At 37.6% G+C, this 17,129-nt stretch overlaps 1 pseudogene; it reads right to left on the minus strand.

The window, feature by feature from the left end:
• Window positions 1–17,129, minus strand: part of LOC129354640 (receptor-type tyrosine-protein phosphatase T-like) — a 162,055-nt pseudogene that overhangs the window by 53,455 nt on the left and 91,471 nt on the right.

The raw sequence follows: 17,129 nt of genomic DNA on the forward strand, positions 1-17,129 counted from the left end.
TTCTGTCATAATTTTTCCCATAAACTTATTAACACGTTACATAAAATGTGTAGCTTATTGTGGATGATGTGCTGATTTCTGCTATCAACTTTTCCCTGTCAACACAAGATATTTGGTAGAAGTGGTGAAAACACCTGAACTTATTTAAAGCTCTTTAACTGCTGACTGCAGTAAAAGTCATTCAGGTTTTACAGTCTGAGATTAAATGTTTCTTGCTTTATTTTAGCTACACCCACAGTTTCATCTCCAAATGATGAGTTCATCTTGTTTCTTTTCCTCTGGGTTTCTTACTGCTGTAGGACTTTAGATTTTCTGTCTATCACCCAAACTTTAAATGCCCTGTTGTATTTTTGCTTTAGACTCTTCCTTAATGACACAAAAGGGCCACATGTCAAATAAAGATACTGCAGAGGCACAAATTCATAAGTCACAATTTGTTAACCTGCACATCTTTTTTAAGGCTTAAGTTCTGTCTGACTTTTTGATGGACAGTGAGTTTCCAGGAACGGTTCTGAATATCTGCTCCTTTTTTGACACAGGACAGAGGGAAGGAGTAGTTTTCTACAAATGTGAACTCCATATTTATCAGGTCAAACCATACAGTGCAATACCATATCACTGGTCAATTTATCCACCAAATTCCTATATTTTCTTTGTATTTAATTTGTATTTTTTTGTATTCTTTGCGTATGCTTACTGTGTGCCACTTTTGCCTGTTAGCTGCTGGTAACTTTAATTTCCTGAGGAAGTCTTCCCAAAGGATCAATAAAGTTCAAGTCTAAGTCTAAGTCAATTGCATCATCACTGATTAAAACATGTTCAGTTGAGAACTTAGTGCGAGTCTGTGAATAATGAGTATTTCAAGCTTTATAAAACTAAAGGATAAATAAAAGCATAAGTTCTAACACGGCTGTAACTTTGTGCTTCAAAGCGAGGGGATACGTCTTTGCTAGCCTCGAGTTTTGTCCCAGTTTCTAATGAAAGAAGAAAGTTGAAGTAGAATTTTCTGGCTGTAACTAGCACTGTTCAAACTCAACATTTTTATAGTTTATGTTTATTATTTTCCCTTAACAATGAAGCACGTAAAAACTTTACAATATTGAAGAATAAAGGCAGAAATAGACAAAAACAATCCTTAATGTGGTGCAACTACACCAAGAGTGAGCTAATGCTTCTTAAAACATAAAAAAACATTTGACCTGATGTATCTGGATTCATATGACCAAAAGAAATCATAAAAAGCTTTTTGCTTTTAAAATTGTGTTTTACCTCATCTACATGCTTTGTTTTGTGTGACAGTTTGTTTGTATTATTTACTGAGAGTGTGTTTACCTCATATTCTTCCTTAAAGCCATATCCTTGTCCACATTTCATCTGTGTGATGTGCTGCAGGAGATCTGCAACTCGAATAGCTGGCTGAAACTGGCCCGCCTGGAACTGACCTATGAGAGCAAAGCCGTTTTTCACAGAAACTGTTAAAATAATCTGGATGGAATTCATTGAACAAAATGTGAAAAACAAAGTTGCTTCTTTTGGATCGACTCCTTTGGCTTTAAATGACCCTAATTAGCCTGTCAAGGGTTTCTTAGAAGCAGTCAAAGTACATATCAAATTAAATGTGGACAAACATTTAGGTAAAAACTACTTCCTGGTTGGAAATGCAACAAAAATAATAGTCGAAACCTGAATTTTGACCGCTAAGCTTTGAGCTCACCAAGAAACCCAAAGTTCAGTTCCAATATGGCTGCCATTCCTCACCAAAAAGCACCAGTTGCATGTGGAGATGACGTACAATTATATGACTTATACCTCAGGTCAGATTCAAAACAAATGTCTCAAGAAACTTAATAAGGTGAAAGATCCAGTTGACGTACCGCTCTGGTAGGAGAGCTCCACAGACTCACAGCCTCCGTAAGGAAAACTGTAAAGTCAGGGACGGCTGCGCCAGAGACGGCTGGCTTCCATCTGTTGACACAAAGACAGACAAGCAGACAAGGAGAGTATTGTTTTATTTTGAGACGTAAAACATGAACTGCAAATAAACATTACAGTAATAGACAAAAGCAGAAAGGAGAAATGGAAGAAAACCAACACAAAGTTCAGAAACAGCAGATAAATGAGTCTCTATTAGAGGTGTCAGAATCCCAGTGTGTTTAATAAATAAAACAAAATTCTGAGGTATTATGGTGACTGACAACCAGTCAGCTCAATAGATTGGATAAATGCTTAGTGTGACGTTGTTTTTGTCTCAAGAAGGAAAAAAGATGTGATATGAACATGCATGACTCCATGATTCCTTAATAGATCTAATTGCATGTTAATAACTTCTGCCAGTTTATTGGTGGCCTGAGGTAGCTTCTACAATTAGTCAATGTAAACACCAGTTTCCTGCGATAAATTAAGGATAATTTGGCTTAAACAGGAGAATCCAGAAAATTGTGTTCTGTTAGAAGGGAGGCGATAAAGCAAACAATATCTAAAATAAATCTAGAAATGACAGAAGCAGTTCGTGACACATGATAGTAGTGATAAGGTAGCTATGAGAAAAATTACAAGAGCAAGAAGAGAGATGAGGGAGGGGATGTAACATCCAGGGGGGAAGAGAGTCACTGCAGAGAAAAGAGCAGGAAGCTTAAAAAAGGTCAGTTTGCTCACTGGAGGAAAAGTTCTCCTCTGATTAAAATCTTCTGAACTTTTTTCATTATATTTGGCACCAAAGCAGGAGTTTGTGTCCAGTGCTGTGTCAGCAGGTTTGTACTCCATAGGATCCAAATGACTTCAATAAAACCATTAAAACAGCAACTTTATTGTTTTGTCTCAGGGCTTTAACTCAGAAGAAGTCTACATCGTTATGAAATGTCTTCAAATTGAAGTTAACTAGTTATAAATGGATATGCTTCTGTGGTGACCTCTCTTTGACCCTTTTGATCAAAGCAATATTAGTTGATTCTCAATTATACTGTGTGTTTGTCCCATATGCACAGTTTCAGCTTCTCTGTATTATTAAACTTTTTCTGAGTTATGTTTCCAGAGCAGCCAGGTCGATCCTCCTGAGGTAAGACTGCTGCTTTTTTAATTCATTTTCAAGAATCATCTTATCACACCTTCCCTTAGAGTCACACTTTTTATGCCTTTTTTCTTTAGTTTTCTCTTCTCTTTCATAAACATCATGTGGCTATTTTCTCTTTAATGAATGTGTTTGTGTTTTCAACTAAGAAAATATGTGTGATAGAAAGTTAATTAAATGATTAAAACAGTCGATCCAGAGGTCGGTGTTATACACAACAACTAAGAGATATTGGGTTGTCATACAACATGATGTTCCTATTCAACAATCTGCTGCGTTCAGTGAAGGAAATAAGCATGAGGCCATGCTAGTTAGCCTTAGCATTGGTGGCAGGCTGTGCTGAACCAGTTGTAGTGCAGCAGAGCGTGATGGGGGGTGGGAACGGGGTTTACACTATAACCATTGACACTGGGAGCACTGGGAGAAGCCAGAGGAACTCTATATTTTTCACACATCATCTGTCTTGTATTATCACCACATCTTGGAAAATTTGAACAAATATGTAAAAAACTATTTTTACAAAGGTCACATGCTGCAGCTTGAATTAAATCAACATAGACCTTACGAGCTTCTCGAAGGCGTTTCACCTCCTGAGTTATAAAAGTGCTGTGAGATCCAGGCTAGCGATGGTATCCTAAACTCATGGTGCAGAAAGATCCAGGGTGCGGCTTCAGACTTCACCTGGAACCTTTGCAGCACAACCTTAGGTTCGTTACATCTTCAATCCGAATGTTGCATCCCCACAGTTCTGGTGCATTGCCAAACTGCTAGACCTAAAGCAACAGCGGCTGTGGGTCAGTTTCCAATGACAGCGGATGCAACATCCACCAAACTGCCTAAAAGACTCAACAGCCTGCTGACCATCATCATTTGTTAGACAGTATGCTTCATGAACTGGAAATGCATATTTTTTTCTTCACCTAAATTGAGACGTGTTGCTGTGCTGACCTTATTGTGACGTTTAGGGCGTTTGAAAACACATGATAAGCTCACCAAGGTCAAATATGCATTAAGCCAGGCATGAAATGAATTCATAGCAGCAGCTCCACAGCAGTGACTATGATGGAGAACATCTCAATGCTAATGGGTGGATTTATTGACCTCCAGAGGCACAAATATGTGTGTGTGTGCATGTCGGTCTGTGTGCGACAAGACAACACTATCATGCATGAAAATGTGTGAGTTTGACTATGCAAGTAAGAGAAAATGGTATACAGAGCTACCTGTACACCATTGTGGTGTGTGTGTGTGTGTGTGTGTGTGTGTGTGTGGTGTGTGTGTGTGTGTGCGCGCGCGTGGAGTTTGTGCACATGTATGAAGGTCATTGTGCTGTCATTGTGTGTATGTTAATGCAGTCCTTCATGCTCAGTAGTGTGTGTATTATAAAGTTCCTACTTCCTTCCCTCTGACTTTATTAAGACTTAGTTATGGATGACTTGGGCTTCTAGTGTTCCTTTACTGTTTCTTAATTCCTTCCTCAACACTCCACCCCTATTTCTACCATGGCAGTACAGTAAAGTGTGTATTATAAATTGTCAGGTGCGTATGTGTGTGCTTTCTGGCATGTGAACACAAATGAAGATGATTTATGAAACTGATGGTTGAGTCTTGATCAGATTTGTTTGCACTGGAGTTCCACTGAATTACACTGGAGAAATCATGCATCACCCTGGTGCCTGACTCCAACTTCTGACAGAGGACACAAATGAATAACCAACGCCGTAGTCCAAGGTCCGAGAACCACAGAGAGTCAGAAACGCCTGGAAATAGCAGGTGCCATTTTTACCATGAAAACAATCAGCAATGCATGCAATCACAATGGCCACTATGCACACACTCCGCAAAAGACTCCACTTCCAGTAAGCCAAAGATGAAAATGTAGAGGAACCCACGATAACCTTACACATTTTACTCAAGTTTACTACAAGATCCAACCAAACAACATAATTATAGAAGCCATTGGATGTCTGTAAGGAACATGTTTTACCAGAACATCAGCAATTAGTCCTGAGGAGTCAAACAGTTATTGCAACTGAAATATAAATTATGTTAAACACCATAACCCTACAGTACTAAGTTATGTATTAAATTACAAGTGGATGGTTGAAACATGCTCAAACTCAAAGCAATTAGTACAAAAAAAAAATCTTACACAGCTTTTACCGTTAAGCTTTGGAAACCCAATAATACCCAATGAAACCCAAAGAAATGTCTGTGAACAAGGAATTTCTATGTAAATGCAATGGGTCAAGATGCAAATAGCATGCTTTGCAATCCTTTGAACATTAAAGGTTAAGAGCTGGATGCACTCATGATGCTTGGAGTTAGAAATCTCTGCCGGCAGCATTTAGAAACAAAGTGGAAACCGCTTTGGATGATAAGTTCATCTTTGCATCTCCTTTTTCTGTCTGTGAAGCATGAGGTCAAGTTCAACTTCATTTCACTGCTGGAGAGCCAGGCCAATGAATTCTCTCTGGTCTGAATAAAAATCCCTTCCGATGTACGAGACATTACATTTTCTAGCAGAGCAACAACGCACCGACATGAAAAATGGAAACTACAAGTTCAGCTGAGCTGAAAAAACAACAACAAAGGAGTGCAGATGGAGATCTGAGGATGACAAGACGGAGATTAAACATATTAGCCCAACATGTAGAGCAAACAATACAGATTAAGGAAGCATGGGGAGATTTAGGGTTTTACTAAAGAAATTTCAGTGACTAAGCTAGCAAGTTGCTTGTTTTTGCAAATTATCATGCAGAATACAATAGATATGTTAGATTGGTGGGGTGGAGTGTGTCATAATTCTGCAGTGTATTCTAAATGGGTGAGTCAAACATTGAAGTGACTATAAACACAGGTTTCATGCAAACATGCAAGTATGGTCAAAACCTAAAATAATATACCCATAGAGACCAAGAATATTAACAATAAATGTTTTTCACAACCTTCGTGTGCTCAGAAATCTGGTTTAAATGAAATAGCTCATCTTGCATATGGATAGAGGTTTTAGCCAATTTTACATAATCAATATTATTTGTTTCTAGATTGAGTTTTATGATTGGCCATTTTGACATGTTTGCAGTGTAGCTTATCTGCTGATTGTGATACAGTGAGCCAGCCAGCTAACAGATCGAAGTGCACAGAGAGGAGCTCTGGAACGTCAGCCAGCATTCGAGATGAGCCGGGAAAAAAACAGCACAGAGGTTCAATCCTGCCTCCGAACATAAAGGTTAAAAATGACTCTCTCTGCTGCACTCACCTTCAATTACCCAGCAGTGCCACATTACGGCCAAACAAAATGACTACTATTAGCCATAATCACCTTACATGCAGCCTAATGTTATGCTGAACTGGACGAGGAAAATAATTGCTTTTCTGTGAAGCTGTGGAAAAACTACTTCCAAAACAGGAAGTGCTGTGTGTAGAAATTAAACATCCTATCGCCATCTTCCACTGCAGAGGTTTGGTACAAAAACCCTTCAGGTGCAGCAAAAATCCTCCAGAAACAAACTGTTGCCTCCCAGATGGCTGCTGGGGAACACTGACTTTTCACTTTAAAGGACTACAAAAAAAAAAAAAAAAACATCATTTTCCACTCCCTTCAAAATGGATAAAGACCTTTCTATGTTCCCAATGTTGTTTGTGAAAAAAGAAAATGAAAGCCCATAACTCCCAGAATAAGCACAGAACACCAGAGCATGTACGGCTGAACAATGACTCAATAACAACATGTACTGCAATAGACACATGATCAATATCCATAGATTTTATGTCTGAATATTCAATAATTTCACCAAACTCCGATCCAGAACCGCACAGCATTATGGGGAATGTAGGCAGAAAAAAAGAGTTTAGTCTCTCAACCTGCTAAATCCGGATTAGCAAGACTGGTGGAATCGACTAATTCACTCATTTTTTGGTTACCTAGCAACTCACTCACTCTTTGGTTGCCTAGCAACAACCTTAGTGCCGTGAGCAGCAGCAGTTTAAGGTTTTGCCACTGCGGCTCATTGCTATTGAAAAGAAAAGCAACGGCATTGAGTGGAAACAATGGGAATGAATGTGTCTAATTGGCAGTACTTCAGATATTTAAAACAAAAAATTAATAATTATCATGACTTGATATGAGACACTTATAATGTGATATGATTTTCAGATTGATAACTCAGTTTCCATCCTTCTAGTTAAACATAGTATTTTGTAATATTTACCTTATTGGCCAGGAAACAATTTGACTCTTGACATACTGAAATAAGACTGACAGGAACTTTTTTAGAAGGTAAGAAAATACTGAAGCAAAAGATTAAACTGGAAAAAAACCATCCAAACAGAAACAGCTAACCGTGCTCTCTACCCGGCACAGTGGATTTACCCTACTTGTCCCTCTCTTTGATCCTTCAATCCGAAAGTCTCCATCAGCATCATCCTAATAACTTTCTCTCCCAGGTCTCTGTCTCCCATTAAGCCACTGAAATACGATGCTCCCCGGCGCCATTCAGCTTGCTGGTGCTATTATCCATTTTCACTAAGCTAAAGAGGTGTCAGAGCGAGCGCAAAGGTAGGACTGTTACTTTCAAAATGAAACCATTTTCATCCAATTATTGGATGTGGAAATTCTGCTTGTTTTAGAGGCCAGCTAGAAAATGGCGGACCTAATGGACTCGACAAAAAAATGTGTTAAGTGTTAAATTGACAATGTGTAAGGATCAATAAAGCTTTCTGTGTAGATAAAAGGGGATTTATCGTGACCAACTATGTTTATTCATTTCTACATGTTTAAATCATTTATTAGCATATGGGGAAAAACATATCTTTTCTTTCCTGAGGGCAAAAATCAGGCTGTTTTGTTTATTTCTGTAATTTATGGGAAATTTCAGAGACGATGTCAACTTAGTGTGCTTCCTTTTTATAATGAACGTCAGAATGAAAGTAATTAAAGTGGCAGAATTAATTAACTCACAAAAACACCTGAATGTTAATAAATGAAAGTTTCATTTGATGCTGTAATTATAATTTTGCCACTTTAATTTCAGAGCTTGTTCAGTTATCTCCATTACAACTCAACCTGAAAGGAACATTATTTTTTATTTATTTTTCAGTTTTATTTTCAGATTTTCACCTGTTGTTTTGCTGGTGCTACTATATTTGTTGCTCCAGCGTATAAGCTGAATCAGACAAACATTGTTATAAAAACAAAAAGACATATATAAGTCGCACTGAACTAGACGTGACATTCATTTAGAACTTGTTAAATGTACCTTTAATAAACTTTGACCACCTTGTTTTTAGCCAGCAAAAAAAACTTCCTGCTTCATGTCAGTCTGTATGAAACAATATTCAATGTCTGAGTCTAAAAAAGGACCATGAAGACATAATAAACAGATGTAAGTCACAGGCCCTGGTAATCTATGACAAAAGTGCAACTTCCAGAAAATAGAGTATCTGTAACTTCCATCATGATGTAGCAGCAGATAACAAGGTGAACATGAGTCAAAAAAAGTAACGGTTGAGATTTTGGATCTGCGTTCAGGAAGTGTAAGATCATAATTCTGTTAGCATCTGAACTCAGTTCAGAAAAAGCAGACGGGTTAAAGACTCGCTGATAACTGTGATTCACTAAAAGGACAAGAACGGGTCACCAACCAGAACATGACCCAAAAGTTTATACCAGAGTCACCAAAGTCATAAGGCAGCAGGATCTGATGACAAATTGGTACAGTTTTCTATTTTTGTTAAGAATTTATTGACAGGGAGAAAATAGTCTTTTGTCTTGTATTCTTCCTGCTAAAGCATGCGTTTGTTCCAGTTTGAGTTCAGTTTCCATCATTTTACACTTTTGTTGCAAACAGCTGATTTTTTTGTTGCTGTAAAAAAAAAAAGAAAAGCTCTGTTTTTTATCTCTTAATTTTCAGACTAATTGTAAAGAGAACAGATGGCTCCATTAAAACCTAATGTCATTGTATGAAGATGTATGGCACCAAATTTGTGCCAGTGCATAAATCACTCAAGCATCTTTTTGCATTCTGCTTCATCATTCCTGATGTGCATCAGCAAATGACAGAAACCTGCACAGGTAGGTGTGGAATATCGCAGTAATCAGCTGAAAATATGAGATCCTCACATTGAGTTGTTAATGATCCATTTTCCTCCTTTTGCTCATTTAGTCTAGTAGGTTGTAATCAGGTTGACAACACATAAAGTTGGTTTATGTCACCGATATCTGGAGAAGAATATTTCAGCTCATCAACAGTATTGTTAGAGGCTAAATAGGCACTCCAACCAACATGAGGGAAAAACAAAAAAGAGGACAAAAACCAGACTTCCAGACACCAAGTTTTAGCCAAAAAAGACATTATGGAAAAAGGGCAGAATAGAAAAAATGACAGTCACTGGTTAGGTTTATATCTCCTGCTGGTTTCTGTGTGTGAAACTGGGTGAAGTGGTATTCTTGTGTAAAAACCTGGCTAAAGACACATAAAACATGTCACACACTATTAAAGGCCAGAGCCTAGCCTTTTGGCAAGAAATTGATCAATCTGTTCAACAGAAGGGAAAGGCAAGATAAAGTGAGCAGAAAGAAAGAAGATGTCAGAGAATGGCAAAAATATTTTAAAGGGGCCACATGTATGACTGTAATATTACCTTTACACGTCTCATTATTCAGACTTTTCTGTGGACCAGATTTATTTACAAAAAAGAAAAAAAATCACCTGTTTGTGGATTTTCTTGAGCACATATAAAAATGTCAAAGATGAGGCAACTTGGGAAGATGCAATTCTAGCTGGCATTTCCAAAGAAGCTAATGAAGGAGCGTTATATTCCCTGAAGTTGATTGGCTGTAAACCCAAGAGTGAAAATAAGGATTATTGAATGTGTTGGGTTCTCTGGAAGTTTCCACTGGAGGTATTAATGTATATAAATGACTATTTAGTGTTTGAACTATTAAAATAGGCAGTTATAAAGTAATCCAGGACTTGAGTTAGTCGTTGTCCCTCATCACTGTAAATACCAGGGCTTCACTGGAAACACAGAAGCACTGACTGTTGTTTGTGTGATGTCAGAATGAACACAGACGCTGATGAGCTAAAAACTGACCACTGATTTTGATTGGTTTTTAATCATGGTTCAAAAACAAGTTGTTTCTCTTACCTATTGAAGTTGTAGCTGGAACAGGCTCTTTGGATACTGCAAAAAAAAAAAAAGACAGAGGGGAAACATGAATACTTGATGTTAAACACTATTCACATCTATCTGCTGCCAGAATTCTCAATTTGAACATTTCAACGACAGTCAAATCTTTAAAACACTTTTTGAGACTGAGATCTGGAAAAATTCAAAGTTCATTATACTTGTTTTTTGTTCAGATTGGTAAAAAGTAGAATTACTTTTCTAATAAAAAATGTACAAACAAATGCCATTAATTTTGGGCTTTAAATCACAAGCTGTCATATATTGCAAATGCAAAGATATTGCATGGTTTTCTATAAATTCCACATACAGGCTAAAATATGTATACAAAATTAATATGATTTTTTTATGTTTTCAAGAGTTGAATATGTTTTGTCATTCATTTAGATAGTGAAAGTCACATGCACATCCATTATAAATAGTGACAATTTTAAAGAAACATGGATTACAGATATATGAAAACCCAAAGTTCAATGACTCACACAATCAAATATTACATAAGATCAGATTTCAAAAGCCAGAAATGTTAGGCTTCTGAAGAGTGACAGAAACTATTGAACTTTCCTTACATTTACATTTTCTGAAACGTACCTGTAAAAATAGTCACTGAATTTTTTATAAGTGCAAAAAGGTTTGCTTTACAAAACGTATTTTGTAAAGCTAAAACATGTTTTAGCTCAACAAGAACAAAATTAATATTCATAATTAACTACAGCTGGTAGTTTCTCTTTGCCAGCTTTAGAAGGATTTCTGCAACAGCGCTTATTCTCATTCAAGTTGAGCTGAAATGTGCAGCTGCCCACATGTACAAGCCAAAAGCCTTTTGGAGAAAGGTTTTATATTCTCCAAAAGGCTTCAGAAAAACTCTTCGGAGTGTTTGTACAAGTTAAGGTGAATATGCCACATAATATATGAAATATGATTGTTTGTGAGCAGGGTGCATCTAAATCTACTTGGACATAATTGGTACAGATTTTGTGCAAAATACAATTATGTGAAGGTAGCTTTTAAATGTCACTGTATTTGTATTTGACTCCTCCCTCCTCCAACTTGCATTAAAAAACAACAAATCAACACATAAATTGTTGCCTAAGGATCTACAAAGATTAGAACTATGCAAAAATAAAACGTCTGAGTTTACCTGAGTAGTAGGAATTCAGCAAGGATTTGCTCTGCAGTGTTTTGCTTCCCTGCACAGAGAAGGAGCAGGGGGAGGGGGAGGCTGTGGAGAAGAGAGGTAAGAGTAAATATGTCAGTGAGGACGATGAAAATTATTTTAAAAAGTGGGGAAAAGCAGAGATGGGGGTGAACGATGTGCAGCAGAGGCCAAAATAAAGACATGAAAGAAGACGGAAAATTTAAGATGAGGTAGAAATAGAAAAAAGGAGAGAATCAGTTGAAAAAGTCCCAGAAAAGAGTTTCATACCAGAGTGACCTTATGTAAAAATCAACAGTCGATTTTCAGAGACAATTAACAATAAAAACATCAACAAAAGCAGATCAATTTTCAGCAGCAAGTGGAGCAGTTCGATAGCATTAATGGCATCTATGATGCAACCAGTATTGAATTTGGAAGCACAACAGTGATTACAGGCCAATGGGCGTACGCTTAAATCTGATGTGTTTCTCAGTGTGGGTCAATAATTTTAACTCGTCAAAGAATGAATGAGAGTAAAACTGTAAAATCGGGAATGTTAAACATATATTTTAAAAATTGGATTTGAATACAAGGAGCCAGAACTTCAGTTTGGTGAAACTTGAATAATTTACACATCTATGAAAAGCAACATATGGGGTGTGGATCAACCTTTGATTAGTTCTAAAAAAGAAAATGAAATCAAACCACAAGTACAAAAATCATTATTAAGTGTCACATTGTTCAGTAAAAGATACCAGAAAAATATCCAAGAAGGTCAACGCCATGACTCAATCTGTTACCCAAAGAGACATGCAGCGTGTTAAAGGTCAAGTGACAAATCTCCCAAAGAGCTGCAGTAATAATGACAGAGCGGTTGAGGCGACACCATCATTAAATCGGTGGACTTTTCCAGAAGCTTGTTAACACCATGCATTGCAGTTATCCCTAAAGACATTAGATCCCTCATTAGGGATCATTGATGCAGCTCAAGTACCAGATAACTTGTCAATAGCAAAACCTCCCAAAGCTGTTAGTCACTGTGAAAGTCAGTCTGCATAGAGCTCTGCTTTTATTAGCTTACTTGCTTAAGAAACATTTGTAACTTGCATTTATGGCCAGGTATATTATGCTTTAAATGAGAACAAAATAGTATCCATTATACGTTATTTACAATGTTCTCTATTTATTCACAAAATAGTGACTTGTAAAATAACAGGCTGAAGAAAATGAAAATCCATGCCTGTCCCAAACAAAGTGATTGTCACTAAAACTCAAAAGAAAATAAGCTGCAAAGACATAAACTCTTTGGGTGTAGTCTCCAGCGCAAATATATTATTACACTGAAATTAAGACAAAACTAACTGACAACAAATGTTTCTACAAGATACAGCAGCTTGTTGCAAGTCAATATCTCCTTAATATTGATTTCAAAACCATTAGTTCTACTGACAGATTATTTCAACAAGACACACAATTTTGACTTAAACTCCTGGACTTCAGAAAGCCATCATTTAGCAAATATTTAGAAAAACAGCAAACGGTGAGTGACTCACTTTAACAATCTTCCATTTTGATCAGTACAGGAGCCAACGTTGCTTTGGGGGGAAAACAATAAGTAGCTTGAAGCGAACATTTGCACAAGTTCATCCCAATGGAAGACAGTTTTCAGAGCGAAGTGGGGACCTTTAGGTGGACACAACACATTTATATATGTGGTTCATTATGAGAAATTCCTTCCTTTAACTGTGACCAATGATACCTTATTCCTGCACATACACAATCTCTTCTAGACACCCAGAAACTACTGTAGGGCTCTATAAATAAATAATATCAGACAGACACAGGCACATGTTCAATAAGTTAAAATGAGTAGTGGTGGGAGACTAACTGGAGCATATTACACACTAAATAAACTTAATAAGCTCTGACAGCTAGCAGTTTACACATTTATCCTTCATACCTGCTATTTCAGATATACTTAGATATACTAGTTAATTAGATCAATGGTTCTCAATTTTAGCCACAGTTGGGGTTTTTCATACTTGTCTTACTCGTGCTTTTATTCTATTCAAATCGTTACAGAACATATTTGACTGAAGTACCTCTTAATAATCAGTCAGAGCAGTTTAACCGTTTTTTTTACAAATAAAATTGAATTTCATTAAGATAGACTTTTCATGTAAATCTAATTTGATCTGACCGTGTCTGACACTGTGGTCAGCAGCACAGGAGCCCCTCAGGGCACAGTGCTGGCCCCTCTTCTCTTCACCCTGTACTCCTCTGACTTCCACTACAACTCGGAGCTGTGTCACATACAGAAGTATGCTGATGACACAGCCATAGTCGGATGTATCAGGGACGACGGAGAGGAGGAATATCGCTGTCTGGTGAGGGACTTTGCTCTCTGGTGCCACACAAACCACCTGGAACTCAACACCTCTAAGACGAAGGAGCTGGTTATAGACTTTGGGAGGTCCAGACCAAAGCCGAGACCAGTCGTACTAGAGGGAACGGAGGTTGAGGTCGTGGGGCTCCTACAAGTACCTCGGGCTGTGGCTGGACAGTAAACTGGATTGGTCAAAACACACCAGCCACCTGTACGGGAAGGTGCAGAGCAGGATGTACTTCCTGAGGAGACTGCGGTCCTTTAACATCTGCAGCAAACTGCTGTGGATGTTCTACCAGTCAGTGATCGCCAGTGTCCTCTTCTACACCGTGGTGTGCTGGGGAGGCAGCACATCCAAGAAGGACACGTCCAGACTGGACAAACTGATCAGGCGTGCCGGCTCTGTGGTCGGCATGAAGCTGGACTCTCTGGTGACGGTGGCAGAGGCGAGGACACTGAACAAACTGCTGGACATCATGGACGATAGCAGCCACCCTCTACACGCCGTCATCAGCAGCCAGAGGAGCCTGTTCAGTGACAGACTGCTGCTTCCCAAGTGCCGGACCAATAGATTCAAGAACTCCTTTGTCCCCCACGCCTTCAGACTGTACAACTCCTCACTGGGGGGGTCGGAGGTGACACAGGACAGAGGGAAGAAGGAGTAGTTTTTCTACAAATGTGAACTCCATATTTATCAGGCCAAACCATACAGTGCAATACCATATCACTGGTCAATCTATCCACCAAATTGCTATAATTTCCTTTTGTGTTGTATTTATATTCTTTGTTTTGTATTTATATTCTTATTATATTTACTGTGTACCTTGTATTTAATTTGTATTTTTTTGTATTCTTTTGCGTATGCTTACTGTGTGCCACATTTTTGCCTGTGAGCTGCTGGCAACTATAATTTCCTGAGGGAGTCTTCCCAAGGGATCAATAAAGTCAAGTCTAAGTCTAAGTCTAATTAAGTGGAGTGGATTTCATTATAATTCTTTTTTTAAATAATGTTTTTGTAGACAGCTGTGCAGAAAGACGTTGATTCCAGCTGCTATCAGTCACCAGATCCTCCGTCTCATCATTTCATCCTTTACTTTAGAGTCAACTCATTATATTTTGTTCATTTATTTTTAAATAAATGTCCCTCTTAATATCAACATTCTGTCCCTGTTACAGCCGTAGATGCAAAATGAGTTTATTTGATGAAAATAGTGGAACAAAATGTTTCAATTAATCAGCGTTTACTGTAAATGAAGCATTTTGCTGTAAAACAGCAACTTGAACAGAAAGTTTTTTTTCTTCCTGCTCATGGATGTGGTTATGTAAATCAGTCGTTTAGATCTAAAGCTGGTGATCTACTGCTGGTCTTCAACTAATAAGTTACAATGAAATTTTCATCTGAGGCTTTAAAGGTTTAAATGTCTCAATTCACCATCACGTTTCATTGCTACAGAAGCCTGAAAATATAATATAAAGCAGTAAGCCGCAAACATTTGTCTTAGAACAAATATTCATCTCTTTTATTCATTTCTACCTTTATAAAGGTGGATATTTAGCTTCTTTGAAATTTTCTCTCAGATTTATTTTTCTGAATGCATCAATGCGAAAATAATTAAGTTCTTGGAAAAATAAAATAATATTTGAAGTTTTGGGACGTTGATATTCTCAAGTACACTCAGTCCTGGTTGCACCTTTGGATCTCATAACTCACCGTTCAGCTGTTCTTGCCAAGCACACAGAAATGTACCGGTGTTTTTTTAGGTTTTACAAACTGACAGATCTGCTTTTCTTAGAAGCAGATTCTGTGAATCTTTTCTACCTGAATGCCTCTTATTTTGTTTTCTTTGGTGAACAACACTTTGTGCTCATTTGGCAGCTGAATTTCTGTTCTTGTAACCAGTCCATGTTTTTTTTCTCCTTAAAATTAAAGATCCACAAACTGTTGCATGTTCTAAGCAAGCCAAGATCAAAACCATAAATTAATATACTTAAACATTTTATTTTTGAGATGGACTTTTTGCACAAAAAAATGCAACATCTGTTTAAAAAAATGTTTCCCTCAAAAAAATCGAATTAGTAATAAAAATGTTCAGCTTATTACTTAATTAGTGCATATAGAATATTAAGTTACAAATAATTCTTTGAAATCACTTTAAAGAACTAAAGACAGAATATGAGCAAAAAAATCTCCTTGGCATATTAAGAAATTTTAACAAGCTTTCTTAATTAGCTATATTTGCGTATTATTTGACTGACTACCCAGAAATGTCTTCTACTAACAAACCTTTTACAACGAACAGTGAATCCCACTGTGGGGATGCAACTGGTCAGTTGTAAAAATGTTGGGATGTAAGTTTAAAATGTAGGACGTAAGCGACAACATGGCTGGCTAAAACTATTGTTCTTTTTTATTTAGCATTTCATAATGGTTTGCAAAATTCTCAAAGCTGCAAGTCTCTTCTTCTGTCCACTGAAATTCAACAACAAAAATCAAGCCCAATGGAAGAAACACAGACAGAAGACTGAAGGGCGATGAGAATCAAGCAGGATTGTGTAGGAAAGCGGTGGGTCGGCACCCTGCTGTCATTTATTTTCCATTTTCTGTACATATGATGACATCACTTCCCCGCTGTGGGTTGTGTTTCCTCTCTGTATTATCCTCCCTTTCCTCCATCACTTCTTGCATTCTTCATCTCTGTCCCACACTTCTAATACATCCAAACAAACATATTTTCTCCTGCTTGGTGATAAAATTCCTCTCGCCTTATGCAAACTACCACTGTATGCTAATGTTCACCAAAAAGCAGTCAGGCTTTACTCGAGTCAGGAGTGTACCTGCATACCAAGAGAAATCTGCTTTGACAGCAATGTCCTGTGAAGATAGCTGGTGACTGGGTGAGAATGCAATAACACAAAAAGGTTATTTGCCCTGTGAGACTCCTTGCAGAAATATTACTGGGTCCCCTCTCTGTGTCAGCGCTTTCAGTCTCATTAGGACCGAGCCTGGCAGAGTATGCTGCATGCAAGTAAATGTTTGTCCATTTCAGAAAAAATACTACCAAAGCTGAATTACAGATAGGAGGTCACTAATTTGTGACATTGTTATGGGTAACTTTTAACTTCATGCAGTTGCCGTATTTTTTTATTTTGTGATTGACCAATAAGTAGTTCTTATGGTACAAAATTTCCTAACATTTCACAAACAGTAATGCGCTGAGTACATTATGCATTTGTATTTAGTACAGCACACCAAATTCCTTCAAACGTCACATAATAATTAAACTTAATTTAATGTGGGGGTGTTTTCACAGTCGGGAGGCTCAGTTTGAGAATCAAACAGTAACGAT

Source organism: Poeciliopsis prolifica, unplaced genomic scaffold, assembly GCF_027474105.1.
Source record: "Poeciliopsis prolifica strain line A6 unplaced genomic scaffold, Auburn_PproV2 SCAFFOLD114, whole genome shotgun sequence".
In the NCBI taxonomy this organism is placed as follows: domain Eukaryota; kingdom Metazoa; phylum Chordata; class Actinopteri; order Cyprinodontiformes; family Poeciliidae; genus Poeciliopsis; species Poeciliopsis prolifica.